The following is an 8,350-nucleotide window of genomic DNA, read 5'->3' as shown; positions in this document are numbered from 1 at the left end:
ATTTTCTAACTGGCTTGCTTCTTTGTTTTTAGATTTCTTTATATATTCTGGATACAAGAACTTTGTCAGACGTGTGGTTTGCAAATACTTTCTCTACAAGCTGGTCTTTTCATTATCTTCACAGGGATCTTTTGCAGAGCAATAGTTTCTAATTTTGATGAAATCCAATTTATTTTTTCTTTTATGGACTGTGTTTTTGGGTTGAGCCCTACGTCCTGCAGATCTTTCTCTGTATTTTTTCTAATATTTTTATAGATGTATGTTTTATGTTTTAGGCCTTGATCTAGTTTGAGTAATTTTTTTTTAAGGTTTTTGGGGTTTTTTTGTTTGTTTGGTTTGGTTTGGTTTTATTTTGGCCAAGCTGCTTGAGGGATCTTAGTTCCCTGACTAGGGATCAAACCCGGGCCCCTGCAGTGGAAGCATGGAGTCCAGGACCACCAGGGAATTCCCTTGAGTAAATTTTTTTATAAGGTTGGGGTTTAGGTTGAGTTCACTATTTTGCCTGAGGATGTCCAATTGATCCAGCACCCTTGATCAAAAGTTACCCTTCTTCCATTGAATGATGTTAGTACCTTTGTCAAAAATTAGGTTTCTGTATGGGGGGCATATTTATGTGGGTTGATTAAGACTTTCTTCTTTTAACATAATCACCATATCAATATCACACTTAACAAATGAACAGTGATTTTATAACATCCCCTAGTATCCAGTTCATATTCGGATTTTTCCAGTTGTCTCAAAGATGTTTTTATTTTATTTTTTAATAATTGGCTGGTTTGAATCAGGATCAAAATAAGATCCACACATTGCACTGGGTTTTCACATCTCCTAAGTGTACAGCAGTCCCTCCCAGCTCCGGCCTGGGGATGAGGATGCCCCTTTCCTTTGTTTCTAACCACGAGGCAGTTAAAAGGTGATGAGTGCAGTTAACTGAAACACCAGTAACGAAGTGGCCTGGCTTTGGGGGCCGGGGGCTGGGGTGGGGGACAAGTGTAAAAGGAACTGGCTTTCCTGGGCTTTGTTTTTGTGGAATCCTGAAGTCGCTCAACTTAGAGGCATGTGGTTCAATAAAACAGGACTCGGTGACATTGGTACTTATGGCCCAACCACAACCTACCAGCTGTGAGATCTAGGGCAAATCCCTAAGCGTCCAAACCAGTTTCCATAAAATGAGTACTGATGATACCTCATCAGGAGGATTTAATGAGAACGTCTGTACCTGTGCCTTATAAACGACAACGTTATTCCATTGCCAGACTTCTCTTTTTTCTTTTCTGTTGTCTTTAAAATTATACATAAGCTAATACTAATTGAGAACTTACCCCTTGCCAGTCACTGTTCTAAGTGTCTTACACATATTGATTCATTTAATCCTCATGATTACCTCAATGTTCTTACTGTCCCCACTTGCAGTTGAGGACCTGGAGACCCAGGAGTTCAGAAACACCTCGGTCCGCTTAGCTGCTGAGAAGCGGAGCTGCGGTCCTGCCCCCAGGCATCTTGCTCACGTCCACGCCTTTTACCTTTCACACTCTTGCTTCGAGACCGCATGATTCTGTTCCTCGAAGGCATTGACACTACTGTGTGCAGAGTGGCTTCCACCGCACACCCACACGGTCTCTGGGAAGGGAGCTAGAAACGGAACCAGTTACGGAGAGAGTGATGGTGAGGCTGCTAATCACTGTTATTCATTCCTTGAACAGTTGTGCGTGGTTTATGAATAATGACTCTGTAACAGTGGCTCATCTTCCTATAAGCTCCACCTTTGTCCCCCGACCCCCAGCCCCGCACTAGGGCTTGTAGTTCATCCCTACTGCTCTCCACGCAACTTCCAAACTGCCCAACCCGGCTTTCCAGGTCCTCTACCAATTCACTGTTTCTTTTGGATAACTCATATCTTTCCTTCATCTGACAAGTATGGATCTAGTGCCTTCTATGTATGTCAGGAACAGTGCCAAGCTCTAAGGATACCATAGTGAACAAGACAGACATGGCCCCTGCCCCCAGGGAATCCATTCTAGTCGGAAGACACACAAAGAAAACATAGACCAAAATCACCAGACCGTGAAGCGCTAAGAAGGACAGAAACAGAGGTTTTTATGCCTTGAGGGTAGGCGGCATCCTCATCACCACTGCCTCCTGTGCCTTCATTTGTGCGCTTCCTCCCCATCGCCTCCTAAAATCTTGCCTGTCCTTCCAGCCTCTACATCCTCTCTCCAGATGACCTCAATCCCTCCCTTCTTCATTCACTCATTCGACAAATACTTATTGAGCTACTGTGCGCAGGTGCCGAGTCAGACGTTGGGCTGCAGCAGAGGGTAACTAAGCCACTACATTCTCTGACCTTCTGTTCTCTTTGGGGGCCAGACAGCTCACAAACCATAGGCATGTAATGGGTGGTGAATTGGGGGCCTGAAAGAAAAGCCACGGTATATCCAAGCTGGGTAATGTGAGGAAAATTTAATAAAAGGGTCACCTCCAAGGGTGTGGGCCAGGTATAGGGGAGCACAGCATAGGTAGCCAGACCTGGGTGAGTGAGAGGGAGGGGAGGGAGCAGTTACTAGAACCTGGAGAGAAGCCGAGGTGAGACCCTTCTGCTAAGAGCTGAGGCTGTGGCCATTGAGGGGCCAGTGGTCGGCAGGGAGAGAGCCAGTCTGGGGATTAATGCCCTGGCCTCCTGCCCCCTCCCACCTTCCGGGATCCTGCCTGTTCTCTGCTGAACGGAAGCCAGAGGGCATGGGGCCTGTCCCTGCAGGCAGAGCGGCCAGCCTCCCAGGGCCCTGCGCAGGGTGGAGAAGTGGTGAGTGGGCGGATCTGGAGGGGCAGGTGAAAGGGGCTGGGTACTGACAGGGTGCCATTTTAGAAAGGGTGGGGAAGGAGAGCTGTTGGAGCAGGGCCCCGCGTGCATCGATGGGACCAGCTGCGTGGAAGAGCATTCCAGGGAGAGGGAAGGGCCAGCACAGGAGCTCTGAGGCAGGGTGTGGGCTCCTCGACCCTGGAGAGCGGTGGGAGAGGGGGCCGGGGAGGAGCAGGGCCCAGTCAGTGCAGAGCCTCCTGGGCCTGAGTCAGGGCTTTAGGTGCTCTTCAGAGAGAGATGGGTAGCCAGGGAGTGACAGCAGTTGACTTAGCTTATCAAAGGGTCATTCGGGCTCCTGGGTGGCATTCTGGCCGGAGGGACACCATTTCTCTTCAGTAATTTTCACGTAGTCTGGCACTTAGCAAACATGATGGAACTGGGGGGAAGTGAGTCTCCTCAGTGAGTTGGAACTGGGGGGAAGTGAGTTTCCTCCTCTCCCCACAGGAGAGCCAACAAGGCCGAGAGTGACTACTCCCTGCAGACTGAGCCCTGTGTCAGTACCAAGGGGAGAGGAGGAAACACAAACACACGGATAACTCCCTCCCCCTGGGGTGTTCGTCAGGGAGACAGATAAACACTGGAACCTGTTTAACACCACTTACCAAGACGGAGGAACCACTGTCAATAGAGGGTCGAGTTGAGGACTTGAGGACTTGAGGGATAAAGGCTGTGCTGAGGTCTGAATGGGGAGTGCTGAGCAATGAAGCTTCTGAAACAGGTGAGTAAGGACAGGGGAGGGCGGAGATGGCTTGAGGGAAGGCGGGAGGGCAGGTGACCCAGCGACTGCCCTAGCACAGCCCCTGAGGCCCCCGTGCCCTCCTGTTGCGGTCTGGTCTTCTCTTGTGAGGCTACTTTGGTGTCAGCGGTCACCAGCCTTCTCCTTTTAAAGATGGTGGAAGCCCCCTCCGTGGTATTGGCCCTCAGATTGAACCCCCGCTGGGCAGGCTGGGTTTTGGAGCGCGTCTGCCGGCTCTGTACCAGGGTTGCCCCAGGAAAGGGGTCATTTGAACTGGTGGGGTCCAGGGCTGAAAGGGGCCCTGGCCCAGCTCCTTTACCCAGGTGAGTTGCTGATGATCTGAGCAGCTTTTAAATAGAAGGGCCGGGATCCTCAGAGGCTCTTAGAAGTGTTTGCATGGGGACAAGAGGAATGACCCGAGCCTTGTCAGTTATTGGTCATCACGAAAGAGCCCTGGGGCCCCAAATTTTAGTGGTATTTCTTTTGGATTTTGTTAGGCGTTCATTTATGAATTTTCTTCAGCCACTGATAGTGGGGTCTGTCATTCTTTGGTTTTACCCAGGCTCGTACTGAAACAAGTGTCTAATTCTCTGAACATCACCTGACAGTGCCTGGGTACAAGTGGGGAGCAGCTGGCCCGAGGGTAAAGATTTCCCATGGGCACTCTCACTCCTGGAATCAAGTTCAAGGTATTTTTCTTCCTCTTGGAGCAGGGGGCTCACCGTCATCTCCATTTTATTACGGTTTTTTTTTTCCTACTTTACTAAAAAGTTATTTAATTTTGGGCTTCCCTGGTGGCACAGTGGTTGAGATTCCGCCCACCGATGCAGGGGACACAGGTTCGTGCCCCGGTCCGGGAAGATCCCACATGCCGCGGAGTGGCTGGGCCCGTGAGCCACGGCCTCTGAGCCTGCGCATCCGGAGCCTGTGCTCTGCAACGGGAGAGGCCACAACAGTGAGAGGCCCGCGTACCGCAAAAAAAAAAAGTTATTTAATTTTGAATAGATAATATATGTACACAGTATAACATTTAAAAGACAGAAAAAGATATAAGTAATAACTAAGCATCCCCTCTCTCCCAGACTCTCAGTTCTCCTCCTTGGAGGCCTCCAGTATGTTGATATCAATATTATCTTATGTATTTTCCCAGAAATAGTCTATGCATTAAACACAGATGCCCGTATATACTTTCTTCCCTTTTTATATAATGGTAGATACTATCCATGTTTTTTATTTCCCACTTCTCAGAGTATATTTGGTGATACTTCCATGCTATAATAAGAAGCTTCTTCTGTTTTATGGCTGCATCGTGTCCCATCGTATGGCTTTACTGTAGCTTATTTATTTAACCTGCTCCTGGTGGATGGACACTTAGGTAGTGTCCAGCCTTCTGTTCTTTCAAGTGTCGATGCGATGAGTGACTTTGTGCCTCTGTGATTTCACTGCACGTGCCTACTAACTGGACAGATGTGCAAGCAGGTGTGCCTTCCACAGCCTCTTTCCACCCCCATGCTCAGACATCTCTGACCACCTTCACCAAAGCCTGCTCCCTAGTAGTCATCACGCTGGGAGTCCTTCAAAGTAAAAGCAGCTGAGGGACCAGGCTCTAAAGCCAGATTACAGGGTTTCTCAACCTCAGGACTACTGACATTTTGGGCTGGCTTTGCTTGTTGTAGGACGTTTGGTAGTAATTGTGACCTCCACCTGCTAAATGCCCTTAGGAGCCTCCCAGGTCTGACAAAAAAAAGTCTCCAGACATTGCCAAAGGTCCCCACCCCCATAAGAACCACTGAGTTAAAATTAGGCACCAGGGCTGCGTGTTCAGGCACCAGTGAGAGGCCTGTGGAAAAGAATTGGGAATAGTAGAGATTATTTTTCCCTCTCAAATCAGAATATATCTTCTTCAACTGTTTCCTTTGTTTAATTTCTTCACGGCTAGACCACAGGAATGTTCTAGAAGACAGTGTGTGTAACACTTCAGAGCTTGCATAGGAATCCTGGCTGTGCAGCTTGCTAGCTCTGTGACCTTGGGCAAGTTACTTAGCCTTTCCCTCTGTTTTCTCATCCATAAACTGGGGATAATAAAAATACCTACATCCTGGGTTGTTGGGAGGGTTCCTTGAAATTATACGCATGAATGCTCGGAACAGTGCCTGGTGCAGAACAAGTTGTGGCAGGAGGGGTTCCCGGGAGACTGAGATTTGTGTGCAGGACGTGTCTGGGGAGAGCCTTCAGGACGCACACCTGCGGGGTAAGGAGGGGAGGCGGCGGGACAGAGTGAGAAGCTGGGCCGCACTGGGGAGCCCTGGAGCTATGAGGCATCTTCAGAGCTGTCCTGAGTTGGAAGGAGGGACCGTCGGCGGATGTGGGCCACCCCCAGGGAGCAGGCGTGACCTTGGGTGAGCTGGCTGTCTCATGGAAAGAGCAGCTGCATGGGGGGGGGGGGATGAATTGGGAGATTGGGATTGACATGTATACACTAATATGTATAAAATGGACAACTAATAAGAACCTGCTGTGTAAAAAAATAAAATTCAAAAAAAAAGCAGTTGCATGCAAAGGACGGTCCAGGAAAGGACCCAGGTGAGCGCAGTCAGCCGCTGCGGGAGCCACACCTTCAGTCCTGAAAAGGGAGGGGTGTCAGGGCAGCAGCACGGCGTCCACGGTGTGAGCGCTCATTGGCCAGTATTGTGAGGCTAGATTCCAATAGAAGCAATAGTGCTTCTACACTGCGGACACCAGGAGTGACAGCCAGCCTAGCAGCACCCCGTGCCTCCTCTCAGTACCCTGCTTAGCCCACCCTGCTCGCTCCTCTTACTGCCCTCGCAGGAGAGGGGCTCATAGCCACCCCAGCCACCGTGCCCTTGAGGCAGAGGGCAGAGCAGCCCGTGCTGGTTGGCTCTTCCCCATTCTCCAGCTCTGTGGCCTAGGCCAAATCGCTTGGCCTGTCGGGAATGTAGCTTCTTCACTGGTACCTGGATGCTGCCTGCCCAGAGCGGGGTGGGGTGATTAAATGGGATACTGCACAGCAGCAGTTCTCAAAGTTCGGTCCTTGAGTCATCAGGACTGGCAGCCGCATCTGGGGACTTGTTAGAAATGTGAGTTCTGAGGACCCACTGCGAACTCACTGAATCAGGAGCTCTGGGAACGAGGCCCAGGGATCTGTGTTTTCAAAAAAGTCCTCCAGTGTTTCTGATGCACGCTCTATTCTGAGAAATACTGGCAGGCGGGGCAGCACTTAGCTCCGCGCCAGGATCCTAAGGGGACCCCTGTCAACCTCAGTAGAATCTGAACCTGAACTCCACCTCCTGGGCTTGAGGTCAGGCACCTGTGAGTAGAGTGCCACCTGCTGGTTACAACCTGTCTCGCGTGCACACACGAGATTCACACAAGGGATTCAGGCTAGACCCATGGGGCAAGGACAGCAGTGCTCGACACCAAGGCAAGTGACACAGACGTCCTTTCCTCACTCTCCTCCACTCTCCCTGGAGAAATCAGGTTAAAGTGAATGTCAAGGGCAGATTTAAATGGCCAAGAGGTCACCAAAGATATCAGCAGTGTGTGTGTTTGTGTCAGCAATAACAGGTACCCTTTCCCAAGGGTTTGAGTGTCAGACACTGTAGGAGAAACAGGCAGACAGACAGCAGCCCCCCTTCCTCTGCACGCTTGTGCATGCGCTCCCTCTGGGGTCACAGCGCTCAGGGCAGCCTTGATGACCTGGTCACAGGCCAGCAAGGAGGGCCAACCACAGTGCTGAGCCAACAAACGGTGTGTCCCATGTGGTCACCTGCTCTGTTTGACCACCCGGCTCCCGTGGGTGAGAGAGCTTTGAATTCTCCTGCCTTATATTCCAGTTACGTGTGTGTGTGTGTGTGTGTGTGTCCTGCACTTGACTGTGAGCCTCTTGCCTGGCTCCTGGCCTTGCACTGGGTGCCCCCCACCTCACTGAACTGTGGGATTGAATTGATAGAGGTTTGTGCTACCTCAGATATTTGGAACAAATTCTGGAAAGTTTTGAGCCAAAGGGCAGGAAGATCACAGATAGGGTAGGAAAGAGAGAGACAGAGAAAGGAAGCAGGAGACTACCAAACCCTCTCTGAGTGGCTCAGGAAACAAATGACAGTGACAAGAAGTGGCAGGAGATCGACCGCTGCTGTGAGGAAATCTTAAAGGAGACCGGAGGCTCAGTCTGGAGAAGACAAGATTGAAGAAATACAGTTTTCAGGAATGAGAAGGGAGCATCCTGCAGTTTGGGTGCCAGTGGCATCCCACCCCTGAGAGCAGCACTGAACGCGTGCTCCCACACTAAAGTGGGAGAAATTAAAAACAGCAAGTCTGCTGGGTCCCCACTCCGTGCGTAGATCCCTCCTAGGCCCTGAGAACCCTGTGCAGGGAGCTCGCTGTTTAACAACAACAAAAACCCCAGGGACTTCCCTGGTGGCGCAGTGGTTAAGAATCCACCTGCCAATGCAGGGGACACGGGTTCGAGCCCTGGTCCGGGAAGATCCCACATGCCGCAGAGCAACTCAGCCCGTGCACCACAACTACTGAGCCTGAGCCTGTGCTGTAGAGCCCGTGAGCCACAACTACTGAGCCCGTGTGCCACAACTACTGAGGCCTGAGTGCCTAGAGCCCGTGCTGTGCAACAAGAGAAGCCACCGCAATGAGAAGCCAGCACACCACAACGGAGTAGCCCCCGCTCGCCACAACTAGAGAAAGCCTGTGGGCAGCAACAAAGACCCAATGCAGCCAAAAAA

The sequence above is a fragment of the Stenella coeruleoalba genome (assembly GCF_951394435.1).
Source record: "Stenella coeruleoalba genome assembly, chromosome: 10".
Taxonomy (NCBI): Eukaryota; Metazoa; Chordata; class Mammalia; order Artiodactyla; family Delphinidae; genus Stenella; species Stenella coeruleoalba.
Note: the sequence above shows the minus strand (reverse complement) of the source record.